Raw genomic sequence first — 24,659 nt, forward strand, 5'->3', positions numbered from 1 at the left:
TGCCAGCACAACGGGACCCTGATCCACAAGTAGGGCCTCTTAATGCTACCACAATACTTTAAAATAAGTCTCAGGGTGATGAGTTAGTGCATACAGTGCAGGTTAGATATTCAAATATACACAGTAAATACTATTATGCTGGAAGGTTAATGGCTGTGATCAAAGAGACCTGGTTAAAGAAAGGAACAATTTATTTCAGGCTAAATAAAGGCACAATTAAGTCCTTTTATTTAATGAGAGAGTTGGAAACAACAGAAGCCACCCCCCAAGGCAATGGGCAGCATACAGCCTAATCTGGTGCTAAATTGTATGGGCTGAGGGGTTCCTTAGCTGAAAACACAGGGGCTTGTTTGGCAAGCTATGCATGTTTTGGGGGCAAAAAAAGACAGCGAAAAAGTCAGCCGATAGCAAGAAAAGACAGACAACTCTTTGGGCACAGAACTGGCTGGAACTGGCCAGCTTGGTGATCAGAGCAAGGAAACTGTCTGCTGCTGTTTGTTTCTACTGCCTTCAGGGAAACATGATTCTGTGTACATTCTTTGTAAATACACAGAATTGCACCAAAGAGTATACCTGCCTCATTTCACCCATCTCTTCTCCTAATTGAAATAAACGTGCAAGGCTCCAAATATTGGCTAACTACTTGGGCCAAAGCAGTAACAATACAAATGAGAGATTCTCAGCTTCCCAATAGGACAGACTTCTAGCTTTGGTGAAAGCTATTTTAGAGGACTTTAGTTTTAATGCCTCCTTCTGCCCTATAGTTGGACTCGTGGTGATTACAGCATCTACCTTTACAGTCAGAGGATTTAAAAAAAAAAACAAAAAACAGTCCCAGCTGATGTACATTGATGTAGCTCTACTAAATTTCAGACTGGGCTATATCAATTCACACCAGTGGAGGATCTGGCCTAATATTTATAACTCTTGAAATTTTTTGTAAAATAGTTGAATTATGGCATATACAGAATACATGATAGCATGGTGGTCTGCACAGGGTTTACTGGCAGTACTTTAGAGTGACCCACCTAATTCACACATGACATCAACATTCATGAGCGTTGTGGTCATCCCAAACTCATATGACAAAAATCTTTTTTGCTGCACCTTCATATATTACACAAACATCTCTGCCCCCTTCCACTCCCCGAAAAGTTTTACAGACTGGATATTTCCGCAGAGTGGAAAAGCATCACAAAGTTTAACATGAAACAGGTTGTGACAATAAAACCTATTAAGAGTATTGCACATCCTCAATGCCTTCTGAAACCATACTGTAGAGTACTGGCACTATCAGTTTTTCTCCCTTTTGTCACATGATTACATTCATTTTTCCCAGGCCTTTTCCACTACTCTCTGTGCCATTTACAGTATCAATGGAAACTGATCAGAGAGAGAAATTTGTCAAGATTAATTTGATGAAAGGACTTGAAAGCACAAGAAGTAAGAAAAAGAGTTAGTGTGAAGTAAGAAACATCAGCATCAACAATGCTGAGCAAAATAAAATAAATTGAAAACCTGCATCTTCTCCATTACAGGTATTATTCATCCCAAACTTTTAAGTGGAAAAGATTGACTCTTTTAAAACACTATCTCTGCCTCACACAACAAGATACAAATCAGGTGTAACACAGAGTAAATCAAATTAGACAGATCAAGACAATGTAAGAACTGTGCAGCAAATAAAGTTGCATGATGTTCCCTTTAATAGCCATGATACAACCACAAAATTAAATATTTCAATTCAATTCTCCTGTGAGATATGTTAGATAAAATATTTAGTGCCTGATCCCATGAAGACTTAAGCACCAATGTAACTTTACTCACATGAATGGTCTTGCTGAAGCTACTCACATGATACTTAAATGCTTAAATTGTTGTGGGATTGGACCTTGGGAGATATTTACCTACCAATAAAAAGAAGTTTAACTGTGTAAAGCAATAGTATACAATATTTCAATATTTTTAAAGAAGAAGCAAGCAATGTGTGTGGTACTGAAGAGGGAATGTAAATCATCAGAGTGCAATTACCTAGGGTAAAATTATTCACACACACACACACACACACACACACACACACACACACACACACACAGATTAACATGCCACATCACTCTGACAATAAGTACAATGGGCTTTGCAATGACAACTTGAGGTCAGGACTGCATTTCTAAATATCTGATACCCAATTCTCCTGAACAAAATGAGGGTCTATAAAGACAAAAATGATAGGGATTGAAATTTCTTCTTAATCATCTCTTGCTCAAGGCCCTGGTATGCAGCTGTAGCACCAAGGCTTCCTCCCTGGAGGAACTGTCTTCTTTAACAGCCCAACAGGGGCCCATCTTGATACCCTCAGCTGCTGTCCTTTCAGGAGCCCTCCCTGGGCTCAGTTTTTAAACAGACCAGCAGGGCCCATTCTTCTTAGGTTCCGGGCTCAATCTGCCCATACTGACCTGCCCTTGGTTCTGCTACCAGGCACCTAGTCTTCAGCCGCCTTCCCTGGGCTCAGTTCTGCCTGCAATGTGCTGTCCACAGTCCTGCTGCTCTTCCAGCCAGCCAGGCAGCCAGTCCCCACCTCTTCAAGCTCCATGCAGCAACTGACTGCTCTATCTCTGCTGCTTCCTTTTATATGGCCATTCTGCCCTGATTGGTCACTCTAGAAGCCAGTCTGATTGACTGCTCTCCTGCAGACACTGGCTGCCTGGAGGACTTCTCCTCTTCTCTTTTCTGGGGCAGGGTGAGGCATGGCTGTGAGGCCTCCAGATCTAGTCCACCCCATCACAATCACTTTTTTACAGGAGACATTAAAAACAGGGGGTCACTTTTGCAAGTTCACACTTGTAACTGCACATTGACATTGATTTTTGTTCCCAGGACATAAAGTCCATAAGTCTTTTATGTGCAAATGTCTTGGGACATAATAGTTCCATCTTTGGAATTTCAATTGTTAAAGCAACTATTGGTTAAAGCAACCTACACAAAACATCCTTTCCCAGGGCCTCTGTGGTCTATAAAAAGACCCTCACTAGCCAGGGTAGTGTAAACTCCTTGACCAATTAATTGTATAGTGTTTTGTGTTCCTTTTCAGGTTGAAGTTTCTCTATCACCAACTATAATTCCTTGCATTGGTGATGGACCTTTTGAAAGGCTTTCAGAAAAAGTCCCAGTGGATCACGAACTTGATCACCCTTGTCCACATGTTTGTTGACACCCTCAAAAAATTCTAATAGATTGGTGGGGCATGATTTCCTTTTACAAAAGCCGTGTTGATTCTTTCCCAACAAATCATGTTCATCTGCGTGTCTGATAATTCTGTTCTTTATTATAGTTTTAACCAATTTGCCTGGTCCTGAAGTTAGGCTTACCAATAGATAATACAATAGCCAGGATCACCTCTGATTTTTCTTTTTAAAAAAATCAGCATCACATTAGCTATTCTCCAGTCATCTGGTACAGATGCAGATTTAAGTGATCATTTACATATCCCAGTGAGTAGTTCTGCAATTTCATATCTGAGTTCCTTTAGAACTCTTAGGTGAATACCATCTGGTCCTGGTGACTTATTACTGTTACATTTCTCAATTTGTTCCAAAACCATCTCTATGACACCTCAGTCTGGGACAGTTCCCTAGATTTGTCACCTAAAAAGTATGGCTCAGTTATGGGAATCTTCCTCACATCCTTCTGCAGTGAAGACATATGCAAAGAACTCATTTAGCTTTTCTGCAATGACCTTGTTTTCCCTGAGTGTTTCTTTAACATGTTGATCATCCAGCAGTCCCAATGATTGTTTGACTCCCACTCTGCTGTGCAATTTTTTTGTTGCTAGTTTGTGTCTTTTGCTAGCTGCTCTTCAAATTCTCTTTTCGCTCGCCCAAATTTATATTTTCCTCAGTAGGATTTGACTTACCCTTTAAAAATTGGATCTTTTTGTCATTACCACTTCTTTTACTCTGTTGTTTAGCTATGAGTATCAATACCTATTTATTCTCTCCTTTTATAAGGGTGGAATAAATTTCATATTTATATTTATGAGCTGTGTATCAATATACTATTACACTGGGAGTAAACAAACCTTGTGGCCAGTCATTTATGACAACAACTCACTTTGGTTGGGCTTACCTTGAAACATTTCACTTCATGTTGACTTTGACATATAGAAAATTATACATTTTGCCTAGTTACCTTTGACATCTGAATGTATTGTATGTTAAGTACATTAGTTACTATTTTATTGTACATGATGAGTGTTTGTGGTTACCATCTTCCAGCAATAGACCATCCTGTTAAGCTATCCTTTGTCATTTCACAGAGTTTGTAACCACAATAATTTAAATATCTTTAGCTCCTCAAATTTGATCAATCTTTTTTAATAAGTCTGATTTCTTATGAAAGGAGATTTTATTTCCTCAGTCTTGACTACAGCACCAATATGACAAATTTAAACCACCGTACCATATTTCAGTGAAAACCAGATCACAAAAAGGCTGTTCCTCTTGTGTAAGTGTTACAGAAGTGTGAACTTAGCAAGGGAGCGGTTTCTCAGTCTGAAAACTCATCTTGTAGGAGTCACAGAAAACAGCTTCTGTTAGCTGGTTTAGGGGTTCAAGCCCAGAATCATTACTGATCTACAAAGCTGTCTATTATTAATCAAATCAATATTTTCTGGGTACTAACACACCATCCATAGAAAAGTTTTCCAGTACTGAAAGTTTTAATGATATACTAATTTCTTGTAGGGTATGAAACCATATCTATTAAAGAAAAATCACATCTTATTACCATCTTGCTTTTTCCTTCCTGCCCACTCCAACTCGGATATGTTTTTAAGAACCAATCTCTCATGAACTCCTTGAATTAGAGATTAGTGCTTCGTGACATTTGAAAACTGGGCTTTAGTCTTTTATATGGGATAAATTAGAAACTACTTCTACAGCTATAACAAGATTTTGAGAGCGGGAACATAGTTTGTAATAGCCTAACTATGATCCCATCAACTTCAACGCGAGCAGTGATAGGCGAGGGCTGAGCACTTTGAAAATCCCATCCTAAAATCATATTGGAAGTGGATAAAGTCAGACAGGAATCAGAATATATTATATGATTTTTAAAGGTTTGATGCTCACTTGCTACGAATATTTTTTGCTGACAGTACAAAAATGTTCAGAACCAGTAAAAGGGTTAATGTTTATAAAGAACTTTGAAAATGTCAAGCACCATATAAATGCTTAGCATTATCATTCTCTCTTTAGAACTATCAAGGTACGAAAACTTAGCACTAAAAATCTGAGAAGATCATAATTTTTTCAATTGTATACAACATTCATCCATTGCTTTGACAGTAGGTGATATTTCATACTTCAAACCGGTCACTGATCTCTTACTCTAGCAGTGGGTTTTTTTTTTTACATTGGGCCAGGTTTGACCATAACAAAGTCCCAGCCTCTGGACCAGTTTAATTTCTTAGGCATGAGCATACTCAAAATTAAATACAAAGGTGAGTTTATAAGCTCTGCTTGTGAGAGAATTTTTCTGAATGAAAAATACCCTTCATCTGTGCAGTAGTGCTAGAATTCTATGCACCAGGTGTGTGTCCATCATTATTTCTATTATAGATAATTACTGGGGGAGGGAGGAGTAAAGCTTTGATTCAGACTATTCCTTAATCAACTGCCGCACACAAGGTCTCAGTCAAAGATTTACCTTTATCCATTTTTTTAAGCAATTCAACAGTTTTTATAAACAATGACCTGTGCTTGTCTGTATATTGAGACAGTCAACAGTAGTGATATTTGTGGTGCTAGTTATTCCAATGGGAATATCCATCCACTGGGAAGTGAACTGCATTCAAGAACTTCATCTTTTTAAAATGTGAAAAACCACCACCGGCAATCAAATGGGTTCATAAATTTAAAATGGTCTATATATGTTCTAAATATCAGCTAGCGCCAATAAACTGCATGTTCCACAAAGAAAATCTTACATAGTGTGTAGCCAACATAGGTCATTAAACAAACCTGCTCATGTCATGAAAAGTATGGGTAAATACCTTATTTAACCAATAGACTCAGAAGGAACTGCTTCAGTTTATTCAGTATATACATCTTCTAGAAAATAAAACAAATATTTATACTCCAACATGGACTGGAAAGAATAGATTCTAGTGCATCTATTGCATAAATATGGATTGTTGGGGTTTCTCTCACCCCTCAAACTGCTTCGTTACTCTAATTAGGTGAGTGAGGGAATAGGCAAGAAAGGTGTTTACTTCTGGGTCATGCCACTAAGTGTGTTTAAATGAACTTTCTGCCATGCGATTTCAGTCCCCTCTGAGTACGTCAAGCTCTTATAAAATCAACCTCAGTGATAGGTTCATCCTTTGTCCAGGTCAGTAATAATGTAAAGTAGGTTACACATGATGGTTGTCCAGAGGTTGTATGAGATTTGTCTCAGTCCATCTCCTTGTGGACAGTTGCCAGGAACAGAAAACCACACCACACCACAATTGGCTTTAACTGACAACTTGTGGGCACGCTGAACAGAGAGATGGAGAAGTAACTGGACATGGAAACTGAACTACTCTCTCATTGCTTGTGCCTGCTGCATACCTTTCTTGTGAATAAATAGATGACATCATGACTACCAGTCTACCACCTTCAATGAGCAAGAACAACAAGACTCCTATCTAATTAACTGTTTACCTGAGGGACTGATGTCTAGACTTAAGGCAACTCACGTTGGTATTAAATAAAGACAGGACTTCTGAGTTCTTAGAGCAGGGGACTGAGAATCAGGAATCCTACATTATACTCCCAGCTCTGAGCTTGAGCAAATTATATAACTTATCTGATCATCCATTCATAAAATGGGTATAGTAATACATACATCACAGGAATGCAGCGATTCTCAATGTTTACAATGACCTTAGAAGAAAGGCACTAAGAGTACAATCATCATTAAAACCTTGAAATAAGGTGGTTTTTTTTCTTAATTATATACACAAACCCCAAATCATTTCAATATAAAACCAACGCTTTAAATGAGAAAAAGGCAACAAATCACAGGCTAAGGATAGTGGCTCTGTTCTTAACCTGAATCACTGGACTTTCCTGCCCTATCATTATAAGTATTCACAGGCTAGGAACAGGATATCAGTGTTAAATCAACCAGAGTCAGGACAGTCAAAGTAAAGTCAGATTCTAAATGTTAAACATAGTGTTTTGCATTTAATAAGAAACACATTGTTTCCTTAGGAAACAAAAAGAACAAAATAAAGGCTCTTAAGTAGAACAGCAGAATCTCTTTACTTTTATCTACATACAACTTGCTAAACACACGGAGCTGAAAATAGCCAGAGCTGAGCGAGAAAAAATGGAAGAGTGTTTTAACAGCGAAGTAAAACCACAACTAATGACTTTAGGAGACAGGAGCTAGGTGGACAAGCAAAGCATTAGGGTTTTAAATATACAGTATTTGGCTTCACCTCCCAAGTAAGTGGGCTGGCACAAATTCAAGTAGGCTGGTCTGGCATGCTACTGCCTCTGAAAGGGACCACACTGCCTGATGGAAACAACCTCAAAAGCCACAGAGAGCACTGGCTTCCAAAGCCAACAAGGCGGCAACCAGACTGGCAGACAAACAATGCCAGAGGTTCTGTCTTGGCAGAGAGGAGCCAGGCATTGGGAATGGGTTTCTCTCTCTATAAGAGGAATGACCAACTATGATCAGTAGAGGGGATAACAGGGCCATCAAGTAATATTGTTAAAGGCTACAATGAAAGTAAGTTAAATCCAAGTATACTCCCAGAAAAAAAAACTAAACCCTAACACCCTGACTGCAGAAATTAAAGAAGTCATACATATATTTAAACTTACCACTATTTTGTCAAAAAAAATCTTTTTCATCTCACTGATGATTGCCAAACAATTTGTATTTGAACTATTTTCCCCTGTGCCATGTGATACACTGCACTGTTCACTAGTTTCCTTTGTTGCAGATACCTCTTGAGCATACAAGCCAGGCACCATGGTTTCCCGTGAACTTCTAAAAAATTCTGTTTTTCCCATTTCAATCAAAAACTAAAATTTTCTTAGTCTTTTATTTTAAACTTTATCTTTCACTCTGCCACGTCAGACATGAATTTGTAAGAATTTGATCATGACTGATGAAACAAGTGGTGTGATGAACCAAGAGCTTTCATGTTTTATTAAAACTTTGCAGGCAGTCCAGAATTTGAGAGAGAGGTCCCAGTTGGTCATCCCTTATATATATAGTGATGGGGCAAGGCCAGATGGCTACAGTAAAGTAGTGAGGAACAGGTATATTAGCCCCAGGCTAAACAAATCCCTGGTACCATGGTAACCAAATGGCAGTTGCTCCAGGTTAATCAAGACACCTGGGGCCAATTAAGATCTTTCTAGAAGGCAGTGGAGATAGCTACATTGATTGAGACACCTGAAGCCAATCAAGGGCTGGCTGGAACTAGTTAAAAGCCTCCCAGTTAGTCAGTGAGGTGTGGGCACCAGGAGCTGGGAGCAAGAGGGTGTGCCGCTGGAGGACTGAGGAGTACAAGTGTTATCAGACACCAGGAGGAAGGTCCTGTGGTGAGAATAAAGAAGGTGTTTGGAGGAGGCCTTGGGGAAGTAGCCCAGGGAGTTGTAGCTGTCATGCAGCTGTTACAGGAGGCACTATAGACAGCTGTGATCCACAGGGCCCTGGGATGGAACCTGGAGTAGAGGGCGGGCCCGGGTTCCCCCCCAAACCTCCCAACTCCTGATCTGACACAGGAGGAGTTGACCCAGACTGTGGGTTCCACCAGAGAGGAAGATGACTGAGGTGAGCAAATCTGCCAATAAGTGCAGGACCCACCAAGGTAGAGGAGGAACTTTGTCACTCTATATATCCATACAAAAGAATACAGGTGTGTCAAACTCCTGGGTAGGGTCTAGGGTCTAATGCATTTGATACCTCTGCAGAATCCCAACTTCAGTTACGAAGAAATTGTTTCTAGCCTTTATGGTTGCGAAGATGATGTGAGTGGACAGAGCTCAGTATTAGATAGAGATGTTGTTTTAAGCTAAGAGCACACCCTTTGCATCTCAGTAGTATGTTATCTCAAATGTAATGGGGACATTTAAGGGACATATTTTCAAATGTTTTAGGCATGTAACTGAGTGCCTAATTTGCACAAAGTTATTTCAATTATGCATGTAAATCCACCATGCAAATGGCCAAATAAAGAAATATCAGAAACAGTGCTGATGCTAAGAACATCCTGGACCATTCCTCCCCAGAGTGATGCTGAATACAGCAGTTACTTTGTATTTGGTTACTACATAAAGGCTACATTCTACATAGTTTTATTGTGAGCCTCTCCATTGTCATCAATGCAATCCACAGAGAATCAAAAGTAGTATATGGCCTTAACTTTGCAGCTCTAACCAAGATATCATAATTACAAATATAAATTTGGCCCTCTACAGAGTGAGTTTGACAGCTCTAGCCTACATAATAAGATATGCTGACACAGTGGTGTCAACTTCAGTGATACAGTAGTCACTTTCTGTGACAGACAATTAAAGCACCACAATGAAGATGGATGTGTGAAAATGATGCGGAAGTGTAGCGAAGATCACAAATAATCTATACAAAGGTTTTGAACTGAGCAGTTCAATTTGTTGCTCTTTTATGCTTCCATAGTAACATGCTTGCTTTGGGTGTTCCCAAGCAATCAGGTGTCTCTCTAGTGTAGTGATGGGATTTTGAGTGGGAGAGATCCTCTTGGGAAGAGGTTTCATCTTGTCACACCCCCTACACACAATTTAGCACTTTCAGAGTTTATTTTTAACTCTCTGGTAATAATCTCTTTACCCAAGTAGCTCACTCCCTTCTTCCGGGATATATCCAGCTTGGGAGGTAAATGACTAACAGACAAAAATCTTTAAGGGTTTCAGAAGCGACTAGTGATTTTGGGAGCCCCAAATTTTGGGTGCACAACTTGAAACACATTAAAAGGACTTGATTTTCAGAGGGTGGGTGGTTAGCAATACCCGAAAGTCAGGCTTGAGAGAAATCAGTGAGACAGGTTGGGCACCCAAAAAATCACCAGTCACTTTTGAAAGTATTGACTCCTCTCCTTCCCCTTGCTGACAGGACCCAGTAGTCACTTCACTGTAGTGCTTGTAGTATTTGGCAATTTGATGAGTGTGCCTTGAGTGTAAAACACCATGAGAATCTATTTTTCTCCGGAATCTCTCTATCATTTGAAAGGTGCACAGTGGGAGAGAGATGCAGAAAAGAAGGGGAAAGGAGTGGAGCATTCTGGTCAGGAAACTGGGTTTCAATATCTTACTAAGTAGTTTTTTGGTACAGATAGAATTTTTTCTTTTTAAAAACTAGGAGATATCATTTTGAAACTTTGAATTACTCATGTGAATGGTTACTTAAGTACAAAGGAGTGGAAAGACATTTATTTTAGTTTCAGAACTCAGAGTCAAAAGTGAGCCAGGGAAACTAAGTGTAATTTGTGTTCCACTGACAGTTCTAGATCCAGAGCCAGGATTTCTTAAAGGGGGAGGGAAAAAGGTGGTAATAAGAATGTTTGAACTTTAAGGTCCAGTACCTGATTATTTTATGCACTCTGAAAATCAGAAGTGTGCAAAGTAAAATAGTATTCCATTTTCAGAGAGGGGATGAATCCAAAACCAATCATGGCTTTGCAAAACCAAAACCACCCTGGTTTTGCTTATTAGCTAGAGCAGATGTAATTAATTTGAAGAAAGTGAAAGTCAGAGAAACCTCGGTGTTCTCAGGTAATGGCACACATAGTGAACATGTGCAAATATTCAGCTTTTATTCATATATACTTTAATTTCCATCCATGTTCCAATCAATCAGGTAACTACTTCAGTTATCCATATCACCCTTTGTAATAGCTTGTTTTGTTTAGTATTTCTATTGGTCAGTTTTAATCCCTCACTTTAGTAGCTGTTGAAGTAGTTCAAAACGGAAAATCAAAATGGCCACCTTTTTTTCTGTGGATATTGTCCGACTGTAGCCCCCTCTAATTTTGCCAGTAAACCAGTCTTCAGACTCTGCCATACGTATACTAGCTTTACTAGAAGTTTTTAATATACATCGGGTAGATTAGGTAGTTAAGTTAAACTACTTCATTTGAATTCAAGTTGCCTAAACCTACTTCTTGATTTTCAGCACAAATTGACACATTTTGATGATCTTGGTGCTGCACAAATTCTACCGACAGCTGATCAAAACTTTTCTGTCTTGAGGGGCAGTTTGTTCTTAAGTTTAGATCTGCATTCTCAAATTCAAACACTTCCACCCTGGCATGTCAGTGCTTTCTGTCTCTTTGAGCAGGCAAGTGTGAAATTATAAGATCTGTACACTTTTACATAAAACCACTCTAACTTTGTAACTACAATATTTTTGCTTTTCACAATCTTAATGCAGTGTTCACTGAAAAGCAACAGCATTTTTCTGACTGTATACCAATCACGTTTTGAGAATTAGACACACAAAGTTTCATCTGTTTTTACTCAGTCTTATCTTTAAGTTTGAAAGTAAACATATATCAAATGTAAATTATTATTACTGTGCCACATTAGCACCAGTTACAAGCATATTCTACAGTAAGTATATGCAACAGCACCCCCTTGTGTCTGATGTATTTGATGTTGTAACTTGTGTAACAGAACCTAACTTTCATTGTTTATCATCAAAGCCTCTAAAAACCAGAACTACTCTTTGAAATCAGCATTTGTAGCAAGTTAAAATGGCACAGAAATTACAACTACAAAAGAAAGTCTAGTTGGCTCCTAGAGAAACACTATGTAATTATTTTAGTCTATAACTTGACTAAAAGACAAATTTACATTTCAACACTGTTTCAGGTTTTACAAGAGTTTATTCAATAGTCATTTTCTGCACTGTCCATTATGTATAGACCGCCATCCTCAAGCCAGCATATAAGGCCACACATCTCTCCTCCTCCAAAATGCGATACATACAAAAAACCAGCCAGATCAAGTGACAGCCCAGCTGAGAAGCTGGTTTTGCCTGATAGTGTTTATTTTTTCAAATGTAAATAAATACTTGGAAATGATTTTGAAATATCCATTTATGCCTTAGCCAGCTCAATTTACCATGTGATCTTATCATGGTTACTCTCATCCTCTTCCCCACCTTCCCTCCTACTGGTTGTCACCATCACTTGTTGCACTTCTCAAATTAGGGTATGGCTACACTCGAGAGTTGCAGCGCTGGTGGAGGCTTTCCAGCGCTGCAACTTAGTAACTGTCCACACCTGCAGGGCACATCCAGCACTGCAACTCCCTGGCTGCAGTGCTGGCTGTACACCTGGGTCTGCTTGGGGTATAATGAGTGCAGCGCTGGTGATGCAGCGCTGCTCGTCAAGTGTGGCCACACACCAGCGCTGTTGTTGGCCTCCAGGGTATTAGGAGATATCCCAGAATGCTTTTAACTAAATTACTCTCTGTTTTGTTATGATGCCTCTCTGTTTTGTTGGGAACTCAGGGCTCCGGGAGCTGCTTATCTAAAAAACAAACACAGCTCTTGTTTGCTGTGATCAATCTGTAACTGACTGTGAACAATCAATTGAGATAACCCACTACCTTGCTGTGAATGAGGCAGGCAGGGGGATGAGTATTTGCTTGAGGAGAGAAACAGTGGGGGGAGGGGGAGAGAAAGGGAGTCCATTGGAGCAGCTGCTTATCTGGTCTGCAGGCTATTTGCAGTTAAGAGTAAATGAGGGGTCGAGGAAATTTTCAGATTTTGCAAGGCAGGGAGATGAAGTGTCAGCTCCAAAAATCCACTCTCTCTCTCTTCCCCCCGCTCCCTGTCACACTCCACCCCACCCCCCTCTTTTGAAAAGCACGTTGCTGCCACTTGAACGCTGGGATAGCTGCCCATAATGCAACACTCCCAACAGCGCTGCAAATGCTGCAAATGTGGCCACACACCAGCGCTTTCCCTACACAGCTGTATGAACACAGCTGTAACTCCCAGCGCTGCACATCTGCAAGTGTAGCCATACCCTCAGACTCTAAAATCTTTGGAACAAGGGACAGTGTGTTTGCACAACACTTAGCACAACGTGGCCATGATCTTAATTGTATTGCTGTAGCTCCCAAAGGCACCAAATTCAGCATGCACTCAGTCTCATCAGCATTGATGGGAGTTCTGGTACATGGGTACTGTGACAGACGGCGGTTATAAATTGTGAACTTCGTTTCATTTTGGTGAACACTGTTTCTTTTCTGGGACTTCACTTGTGGATTAGTAGAGGCTTGATGTCTAGTTGAAGGGCTATGTCTGAGAAGCTGGCACAGACCAAGCTAGGGACATCAACGCTGCTTGTTTTTTGTCACTGGGCTGGTAGTTGACAATGGAGTTTCTACACAGAAGTCAATGGTAGTGAGAAGACGGGGGAGAAGCAGCTGGAACCTGAAATTCTCCCAGTTCATGCATATGGCCAAAAGGGTGAGACAACTATATCTAATGGGGAATGTGAAGGTGACCACCACCCCATGCAAGAAAAAACAGGCTAAGGAGACGCTCTAGGGATGATGACCAAACCCATGACTCTCAGGACAGGTTGAGACCAAATACATATTCAAGTTGGTTTGTCAGTAACTCTAGTGTGCTTTTTAAAGAACAAAGTGGTTTTGGTTAGGAAATTCCTTTGTTCCTTGCTTCCCTGATCTGTTGTTCCTGAAGGGGTTAATCAAGAAGCTCAGAGCGCCCACAGAGAAATGGAACTCTGAGGGAGCATGCATAAAAAACTGGGGTCTGATAGGGATGGGTCACTGCTTCTGGTGCCGAAAGCAGCAGGACTGGAGTGCAGGGTCTCATTGCCCAAGAAGTGTGTCAGAAGTAGGGTTTACACCTGGGAGTGTGCCTGACAGACCCAGAGCTAGGAATAGCTATCAGTAATTGGGGGCTTAGAAAAACATTTGATTCAGCAGTTGGGTCCACCTACAATAGACCGGTGTCCATCCAGAGGAGGAGACTGGGCCAGGTTGTGACAAGTACATTTAAAAAAAGTGCTCTTAAAGTGTGTTACTAGGTGGCTAAACAAAACCACTGGCACCAAATTCTGCAGTCCTTAAATGAGGAAAACTCCAGGAGTTTCACCTAAGGACTGCAGAATTTAGCTATATAGAGGAACATGGACAGAGGTCATATTAAATAGGACAAAAACCTATAAAGACTCCTCATTCCTAATGAGAAAAGGGTTTAAATTTGTGTCTTTCATCTTCCTAGACATCTCCATGAATGCAACTGGATAAATAATTGTGTTTTGCCACCTTTCCCCATCTTTATCCCCTAGACACCAAAGGGAAACCTCTAAAAATGATCATTAACACATTTTGGAACTTTGATTTGGTCATCCATCCATCAATTAATTCATTCCAGAATTTACACTCCTCATATCAATGAAGGCATTAATTGCTTAATATTATGCAACCAAATTACTGACATTAGTAGCATCCAAAAATGTTAAGAATTCATCTTTTTTTTTTTTTCTTCTTGAGATTTAGCACCATGAACCAGATTTGTTTTTTCTGGTTTGTCATTCCAAACCTCCTTCCTCTTAAAAACAGAATACTGCAAGAAATAAAAACAAAAAGCCATAGCATCTGTTATAAAAATTACCATATTATGATTGCACTATTATTTCCTTCAGCCTGCTTGAGCAAAAGTATCTTTAAAAAGTACTGCTTTTAAAATTAATCTCTAGTCATATTAGAGATCTGCCACCCAAATCATATTGTGGTAGCCATTATTTAACCTAAAAAACAGTGTGTACTATGATCAACTATAGCCAAACTTTATGTGATACAGGCTCTGAGCTACAGGTTTAGAAAAATCATTCACTAAAATGTAATCAAACACTTGAAATTGTTCTGCTCCATGGAAGTCTGTGGTTAAGAATCAGATCACAGTACCTGTAATCTAGATATCAACAAGAGGTGCAGGCTGGCACTGTGCCCTCAGCATTCATACAGGAAAAATAAGAAAAGCGTGCACTGTGATTATAATATAATGCAGTGAACCTGTTCATTTTTGAGTTGCTGGCATGAAACTGCACCTCTCTTGAATAGATCTTGGTGTAGGAAGAGATGAAATAAAGAGACTGAGAAATTTAGGATTATTTTCCTCATTAAGACAAAGTGATGCATGCAATTTCCAAAGGTTAACAGTCTCATTTAATATGAAGTGACATTTAAAGTCACCATCACATAACTGATAACAGATGTTGCTAGTCTTATTTTCATGTCATGATGTCCAACTACCTTATCTCAAACCCTTGGCAAGGTGTATATTTTTATGGTTTAATTATTTCTTGTTTAGATACTGTGATACGTTTGGGGTTTAAAGTTTTCTTTTAATCACTTCTCTGACCCACAGCATAGAGAGGATGTGATAAAATAACGCAATCATACATTCACACTGGGATGAAGAATCAAATGGTATGACAGAGGAATCAAGGTTATATTTACTGGTGTGAGTTTCTAAACAATAGGCACCAAAACAAGTGAACTGATTCTCAAAAGTGCTGAGCACCCAACACCTTGCACTAATTTCAGGCTGCCATTTTTGAAAATCTTAGTTTATCCTCCCTTTAGAGCACAATTTTCAGACACTGCCCTCCATTTTTGCAGGTGCAAGCCTTAGGAGGTAAATTATGGATGTGACTTTGTGCCCAGTATTTATACAATATAACTGATCAGCCGAGACAATTCAGTTTCTGATCTGTGGGACTTAGATATCTGAGTGACCTAAACTGCAGGCACAAAAAAATGTAGATGAATAATTTCATTATTTACTCCAATTATTGTGGGACTGCAAATATAAAGGGCTGCTGAAAGCCAGGCTGAAAATTTGATGATAGGCCTGAAACTTTTAGAGCACTTTAAAACCATTAATTAAGCTTTACAACACACCTGCTAAGTACAGTATCATTAAAAACACATTTGCCAACATTTACCACACACTGGCATCTTAAATACCACCATTTTCCCTATCTTAAGGGTACTGCAAATCTCTCTCAGATGTCACTTGATAGCAAAGGTTTGCTAATGCTGACTTTAACATAGATCAAAAGAGGGTAAATATTACTGATAAACTGAGAAAGGTTCAATGGGAGCAGCAGCAATTCTTTAAGTCAATAGGAGCTTTATTATTGATTTGATGGGAGCAATATGAGGCCTCAAATGGCTTTCCAAAGGTCACACTGCTGTTTTGTTCAGAATTGGTTTCAATTCCCAGGAATTCTGACTCCCAGTCCTTATAACCACCGTTAGACAATACAGCGAGTGAAATCCTGGCCTCACTGAAGTCAATTGGGGTTTTGATATTCATTTAAGTAGAGCCAGGATTTCACTCAATGTATCTGAGACTATAGGGATGGTGTCCTTTTGTTCTGCATTTGTACAGCACAGAGTGCAATGGGTCTGGGTCCATGATAAGAGAAAATAAACTTTGTTGCCTCCCAAAAATGTGCAATAAAGCACCCCCCAAAAAATCTCTTACCTAGGTTATCTATAGATTACTACATACTGCGATATAATTGTACTTCTTTTTAAAAAGAGCTGAAAACTAGTCATTAAAGCCTTAATTCAGGAAAGTTTTTAATGTGAGTACCGAGGTGCAGGCTTAAGTACCTTGCTGAATTGAGGCTTAAATAAGAACCTATATTGTACAGAAATGACTCAAAGATTTTTTTTTCTTTCAGGCTTGACAAATCATTGCAGCTCTTGCCCCAAAACTATGTACCTAGGAAGCAGTTCTAACTCCTTGATACAATTCTGTTCTCCTCAGGATTTAGGAACCGTAATTTCAATCACATCTCAATCATGACTCATTATAGTCTCATTCTCCACTACTAAAAATGCCAGCTAGTTCTGAAGAACCACTATAATGGATTGCAGATTTGCAAAGCCCACGCAAGTTCCTGGTGAGTAGCACATACTGTAAAGTAATTACAAAGAATTATGATGCTGTGTTTTAACATGCATGCACCTGCCTCCTTGCTTTGTACAAACAACACACACCACATTCCCTTTGCAAAGAACCACCTTCTTTAAGGTGAAAAAATAGAATAGAACAAAACAGAATTACGAACTTTTCAAAGTGCTCTCTTTGTTTTAATGAGGAAAGGTGTGTGTGTGTGGGAGGGGGTGTCTTCAAGTGATATCTCTGCTTTTACAGAGCCACAACAAGTTCCTTTCCAGACCTGCACTATTAAACAAGGCCCAGGTCTACATGGCTTGCATCAGACCCACTTTGCTCCCTCATACTGGGGCATCTAGATGCAAAACCAGCAGATCTTCCCTCTCTGCACAAATAAATTAAGGGGCAAAGAACGAGAGATCAGCTTGGGAGAGGTTGGATTGTAGTTTTCCCCCACTCCCTATTTCCTCTGCCTGCCATGCCCCTCGTGGTTATCTGCAGTACAAAAAAGCCTTAGGTGGCTAACCTATTACTTTTGACCACAATGGTCAGGACTGCCTGGGGCATTGGCAGTGCCACAACCACAAGCCATTGCATCTTTGATCAACAGAGGTGTCAATTAGAGTCAAGGGCAATGGCAGCTTCTGTGGTGCAGACATCAGGCTGATACTACCAACTGATAGATGCTGTGAAGATAGCCTAGGGAAATTGGGCAATTAAATTAATTGGGAATAAAGCAGTTATGTGGACACTTAGAATTCTATAGCTGGGAGATCATTAAGAATACAGAATAATTCAAAACTAATGCAAACAGCAGCCATTTGCTTTGGCAGGTCAAATGTAAAACAGCGATGAAGGATAAAACTGAACAACAGTAACACTATAAAGACAAATTCTTTAAGTATATCAGAACCAGGAAACCCAAGGGAGATTTAATGTTTGCAGGCTATCAGGGTGTACAAAGAGTAAAGAGGATATAGAGATTTCAGAGAAGCTAAATCATTTATTTGCATCAGTCTTCACCATAGAGGATAACAGGAAAATAGCTATCCGGTGGTTGCCCTACAGTTAGAGGCACTGTCGATGACAGCAAAATTAGTGATGCAGGTGATGAAACCACTCAGGAAATTAAACTGGATAATAAAAATATTTAACTTATTTATACACCCAGCCTTTAGGTGAATTAGCAAAGTACATTCGGGGGAGTATCACATCCAGAAGGAGTTCATTGTTTTCCCGCAGGAAACAGGAAAAGAAAGGATGCTGGCAACACCCCAAATTAGATGGTGCCAGGCAATGGGGGTTCTGAAGCTTAATGGGGTGAGGCGCCTTTCACGGGTGAAGCTCTGTTGATGAAACTCATTTTCATTCCATAACAAAACAAGTAAATTTTCTCCACTGGAATGTCAGAGTTCTGGGCTTGTATAAAAGCAGATCAAACCCACTGTTGTGTGATATTGTATATACCTAAAGCTATTGCTGTCATAAGTGCAACTAGGAAATGCATAACTGTTCAAAGCTAGTGTGCTCCAGTAATCAGTCTTAAGAGGGTTTTGTGTTTTATTTAAAAATTCCTTCTTCTCAGTCTTATTCTATATAGAGAATGTGACAAGTACTGGAATACAGAAAACTTCACTGCAGCCAAGAGTGAAAGCAAGCTGTTGGCCGGATATCCTGATCAGATGGCTACTGTCACTCTTGCCTATGGCTCTCCACAACACTGCCAACACCCATTAGTCTAGACCCACAGAGAATTCAGAGTTCAACCCTGCCAAAGGCAGATCCTTCCGGGCCTCTGCAGCTGCTTAATCACCACAATATTGAGTACTGAGCAAACACTGCATAACGTTTGCACTTTGTTTTAGGTTTTGCAAAACATGTGACATGGCTATGTATGTCAACATCTTGGAAATATATACATTTGTTTTTCCAATGTGCAAATACATATGGGTAACATATTCAAAAGTACTTCAGGGCTAGATTTTAAAGGTGTTTAGATATCTAAAGATAGGTACTTAGTGGCATTCTCAGATGTGCTTAGGTACCTAATTCCCATCAATTTCTAACTAACCTAACCTACTTAGGCACTTTTGAAAATCCCACTAGACACCTCTCTGCATCTTTGAAAATCTGGCCTTAAGAGCCCAAGTTTTGAAAAATAGTATGTAATTTAGAGAAACGTTTATACCATGATATAGGTTTATGTACACACTTACCGACCCTGGAACAAACAATAAAAAGAAAATATATATTCTTAAGAACAATGTGAAATTACTATCAGTCTTCTGACTATAATGATTTCAGTTGGAATACAGTGATATTTACTCTGCCCCTTATAAAGATTTGTAAATTGTAAAAAAGAAACAAAACAAAAATCTTTTCCACAAGAGGTTTAACTGCCTCATCTTATAGTTTGGGGGGTTTCAAAGTATCCAGAAATGCTTTTGCTACTACCAAATAGCTAATGTTACATCTATGGTATGTAGAATCACTATCTGAGTTATAGCATGAGCTTTTAAATACAAAGAGAATAGTTGTTTTCTGCTTGCATCCGAAGAAGTGGGTATTCACCCACGAAAGCTCATGCTGCAAAACATCTGTTAGTCTATAAGGTGCCACAGGATTCTTTGCTGCTTCTACAGAACCAGACTAACACGGCTACCCCTCTGATACTTGTTTTCTACTGAAATTCTCTTATATAGCCCATAATTTTACTGATTCACAAAGATTAGAGCTTTCGAAAAAGCTAAGCACAGAATATTACCTCTCAACCTGCCATACTGTTTGCTTGATACCAGCCTACAACAAAAATTGAACCAATACCAAAAATCAAATCATAAGAACAGAAAATTCCAAGCAATGCATATGTATTGTGTATGCATATTTTGTATGTACCAATCCTACTGATCTCAGATAGGCAAAACTCCCATTGAACTCAATAGTTTTGCTTGAGCAAATGAGTACAGGTTGTACATCAATGTATAACATTTTATAATACCGTTTTAGCATTTCCAGGATTAAATAATAGTAACACAAAATGAGACAATAACAGGTCTTTGTGAAACACTTGGACCCCAAAGTCAGAGGCTGTATTAGATAATGAGGAAAGAGTTGAAATATATTCTCCAGAGTAAAATAAATGCTGAAACTGCAATGACAAAACTCAAAGAAAGGAGCGTAAAATACAGCTGTAGTATGCATGGTTATTGTGATTCTAAATCTGGAACTTATCACTAGCAACTACATTGTTATGCAGATGTGTATAAAAATGCATCATATGCTGGCTGATAACTGTGGCCAGGACCAGCTCCAGCTTTTTTGCCACCCCAAGCGGCAGGAAAAAAAAAAAAAAAGCCGCGATTGGCGGCTGCTCTACCATGCCGCTTCATTCTTTGGCAGCAATTCAGCAGCCAGTCCCTCCCTCCCAGAGGGACTGAGGGACCCGCTGCTGAATTGCCGCCGAAGACCCCGACATGCCACCCCTTTCCATTGGCCGCCCCAAGCACTTGCTTCCTGCGCTGGTGCCACCCCTGACTGTGGCTACAAATATCTCAGAATGATAAACATCTACATTAAACAAACAAAGGGAAGAAGTTCTCCATCTATGGTTACCATGGCTGCTTTGAATTTAGCCATTATACACACGGTCCTTCCTCTCACTAAACAGTTTTTCAAGCCCTATGCGGGTCCTCACATTTGCAATTAGATATTACACCCAAAATTTTCATGTGCATCCCAGACATTCAACATATATTTTAATGGTCATTTTGATATTTTACCAGTAGTACTGTATGTAGTATAAACTAGTGTTATAGGACCCTCTAATGGAGGAACATATGAGCTGCAGTGCCTACACTGCTAACTAAGAAGGTGCTGGTGTAAGAGGACTGTGTCAAAATTCCCTATCTTATGTGGTTCAGGGACAGACCCTCATTATGTGAATGCATTTTTATATTTCTTTGCTTTTTAAAAAAACAAAGAAAATACATTTATTCTTAAGTCTTTTCTTTTTCATGTATCATCTTATTAGACTTGCACTTGAAGGCACTGATGCTGTGGTTTGTAATAAATATTTGAGGATGCAGACTGAATCACCAGCATCTCACGCTGGAAAATGTCTGCACTATCTCATTTATCCCTACTCTCTTCACTAGAGCACCCTGAAGTTTGCAGCCAAGCATCTAAGAGAGAGATGGCACAACAGTCATTTTGCAGTTCTTGACACTCACCAAGACAGCTTAGGGTCAAGCCACCAGATTTGAATATGGATGGCAGCTTCCTCAAATCTTTAGTGTATTCGGATCAAAGCTTTCGCTTTGGGTCATCTCTGCTATACTATTTTTTTCTGTATCTGATTATTGTACACCTGTGGCTAGGTGTCTCAATCTACTGAATGTCTCACTAAATTGGAACAATTAAGAATATGGGTTTAAGAGGACTAATATCAAGGTGACTCAAGATTCTAAGACGTGACAAACATGTTCTTTTTCATAGTAACTGCAAATCTACCTCAATCCTTTTGTACAAGACAAAGAAAGTTATTACAACTGAATGTGGGCTCAGGATAAGTCTCCCGCTTTTAAAAAACAACAACAACAACAACAAAAACTTCACACAGTCTTGTTTTCCTATGAAATGCTTTGGTGTCTGTAGGGGAGCTGGCCACCACCCGAGCACCTCCTCACGGTTAAAGGTTGCTCTGCAACATCTTGCCTCTCTTCCCCCACACCTCTTCTATGGGCACCAAAGATCCACCACCCTCTCCCTTGGTATCAGTTGCCTGAATTCTCCACCATTTGACACACAGCAGGGCTTCTCCTTAGCTTAACAAGGACTCTCTGCAATGCCCAGTCTCCTTTATGTAGGTTTATTTGTCCAAACATACTCACAAACAAAAACAGTTGCTCAGCTCACCCTTTGTCTCAGGGGTCTCGGGTAACTCTGCTCTTCCAGTTTCTCAGTCAGCTCATTTCTCCCAGTCAGTTCTCATTTGGCCAGATCTGTTCCCCTTCTGGAACACCAGCCACAGGTCTACTTCCCTGAGCTCCTGGCCCCTTTTTCTAGGGACCCACAACCAGAGTTAGCTTCACTTCTCTGTAGTTCCCATCCCCAAGCACAGCCTGCCCAGACACTGCTTCTCTTCCTGCTTTCTCTCAGGCCTTTATAGCCTCAGGTGTAGCCCTACCACTCTCCACCCCCCTTAATTGGCTCAGTTGGGTCCACCTGCTGTGACCCAGGGGCTCTGGGCCTGGTCTACTCACAAGACAAGCTACCCTATGACATCAAAAACAAGAACAGAGGGAGGGAGGGAGCGAGAGAGTCAGAGACAGTGCTGTAGAAAAGTGGTTGTGATTTTTGCTTTCTTGTAATTTTAATTTAAAAAATACAATGTAAATACTGTTGTTGGAAGGTAAACCCTTTGTCTGCTGCTCTCCTTGGTGCCCCATGTCCTTTAGAATCATTTACCTTACATGCTCTGCCACAAGACAGTCAAAGGGCAATACAGGCCTTCTTATTGCTGAATGTGTAACATACACATTAAGATGCTCAAAGGTTGGGGCCTAAAATAACAGAACCAAAAACACTCTTCAATCCCAGCTTGTTCAAAAGGTTACTTTACTTGTTTTTTTCATCAGAACTGTAACCCCTGTTATCTCTCTCAAAAACGTTACAACACGACATTGTACAAATAGGGATTTATATCAACTTTGTATCAGTCCCCCTCCCTTTTCTGACAAAGCTCCGCGTTCTCCAGACACATTGAGATACAGCCAGATTTTGTCAGACAGCACTGAAATTAATTATCTGAGTCAGATCCTTTTCAACCTAAGGCTTCAGAGAGGAAAAGTGAAGGGAGGAATAAAATGAGGGTAACTGTCATTTCTCTAAGACTGCCACTCATGAGACATACTAACTGAATTTCCAGGCCTATAATGTGCTGTTACTAACCCAACCAGCACTACTCAGTACGGCATTTGTTTTGTACTTTGACAGATAGGGGGTACTTTGACCTCTAATCCCAATAGAGGATGCTGGGTCATGAGTTGTGTGTTTTGTGCTGGACTGCTACCTGCTGCAAATTCCCATCTGAACATATGTTTTTGTAAATTGCTTTCAAAACTATCAAGTAATTTGTAAAACAGGCCTGATGTCATCATAGAATGGGGGAGAGATAGCTCAGTGGTTTGAGCATTGGCCTACTAAACCCAGGGTTTTGAATTCAATCCTTGAGGAGGCTACTTAGGGATCTGGGGCAAAAATTGGTCCTGCTAGTGAAGGCAGGGGACTGGACTCAATGACCTTTCGAGGTCCCTTCCAGTTCTAGGAGATTGGTATATCTCCAATTACTATTACCTATAATAGTCCCAGAGGTGAGACTGGGGGGTGGCAGGAATCAAGTGGAACTCATTTTGATGTTGCTCAACAATGAACAACTTTCTTTGTTAAACAGACAGGTTCAAGGGTGAAATAAACCAAGGTAAGAATTTAACAGGGAGCTGGCAAAAAAGAGCCCAACACAGGACTTAAAGTTTTGGGGGTTTGCTTTAAATAAACTGAGGAAGTCTGTGCATTCATTTCAGTGGCTCAGCATCATATCTTATTTTTAAAACCTGCCCCCTTTTTTCGGTGGTCCGGTCTACACTTACAAGTTAGGTCGACATAGCTACAGCACTCGGATGTGAAAAATTAAGAGCTCTAGCTATACGAACTCTAATCCTTGTGTAGATGCAGCTAGGTCAATGGAAGAATTTTTTCACTAATCCACCTACCACTACTCAGAGAGCTAGATTATTAACAGTGATGGAAAAAACCTTCCATCAATGTAGGAAATGTCTATACTACATTGCTGCTGCAGCAGGGCTGCCCAGAGGGGCGGGGGGCAAGGGGGGCAATTTGCCCCAGGCCCTGCAGGGGCCTCCACGAGAGTTTTTTGGGGCCCCTGGAGCGGGGTCCTTCACTCGCTCCGGGAGCCCTGGAAAACTCTCATGGGGCCCGGGCCCCTGGAGGTTCTTCCGCTCCGGGTCTTCGGCGGAGGGGGGCCCCGCCACGGGTCTTCAGGGCACTTTGGCAGCGGGTCCCAGAGCAGAAGGACCTCCCGCCGCCGAATTACCACCGAAGTGGGGGCCCCCCGCCGCCAAAGACCCCAGGCTTCCTGAATCCTCTGGGCGGCCCTGAGCTGCAGTGCCACAGCCAGACCACTGTAATGCCTTTAGTGTTAGCATGGCCTCTCTCTTTGATGCCATGAATTCATCTTCCAGCTGTAAGAGGATTCAGTTTTACAGGAAAGCTGTGGCACATCTTTAAATTACAGCTGAGCTGGCACAGGAATCAACAGGAAATGTGACCATCAAGGTTAGTACTGAAATAATTTCTTTAAAAAGGAAGAAAAGACAAAAAGATCTATCCTGCATCAACACTCCACTCATCAATGTAAGCTGGTGTCTTGGGGGATTTGTAACGGGATACTAAGACTTTCACCTACAGATCACCAGCTCAAATCTGGCCCAGACTGCCTTGAGCCCCCTGTTCCACTCCTCCTGCACCCCAACCCTCTGCCCTGATGCCCCTCCTGCACTCCACACCCCCTGCCCCAGCCCTACATTCATTGCCCTGCATACAATTTCCCCACCAAAATGTGGCCCTCAGGCCAAAAAGTTTGT

The 24,659-nt window shown here is 40.4% G+C and overlaps 1 protein-coding gene and 1 long non-coding RNA gene across 5 annotated transcripts in view; one reads left to right on the top strand and one right to left on the bottom strand.

Moving 5' to 3' along the window:
* The window catches only part of ADAMTSL1 (ADAMTS like 1), a 649,946-nt gene that overhangs the window by 377,890 nt on the left and 247,397 nt on the right, over positions 1 to 24,659 (bottom strand). The window lies entirely within an intron of this gene.
* On the top strand, positions 8,557 to 18,808 carry LOC120408091. Its single transcript, XR_005600414.1, has 3 exons — positions 8,557 to 8,606; positions 16,781 to 17,002; positions 18,584 to 18,808. It is a non-coding gene; the product is annotated as an uncharacterized LOC120408091 (long non-coding RNA).

Source organism: Mauremys reevesii, linkage group 6, assembly GCF_016161935.1.
Source record: "Mauremys reevesii isolate NIE-2019 linkage group 6, ASM1616193v1, whole genome shotgun sequence".
Lineage (NCBI taxonomy): Eukaryota > Metazoa > Chordata > Testudines > Geoemydidae > Mauremys > Mauremys reevesii.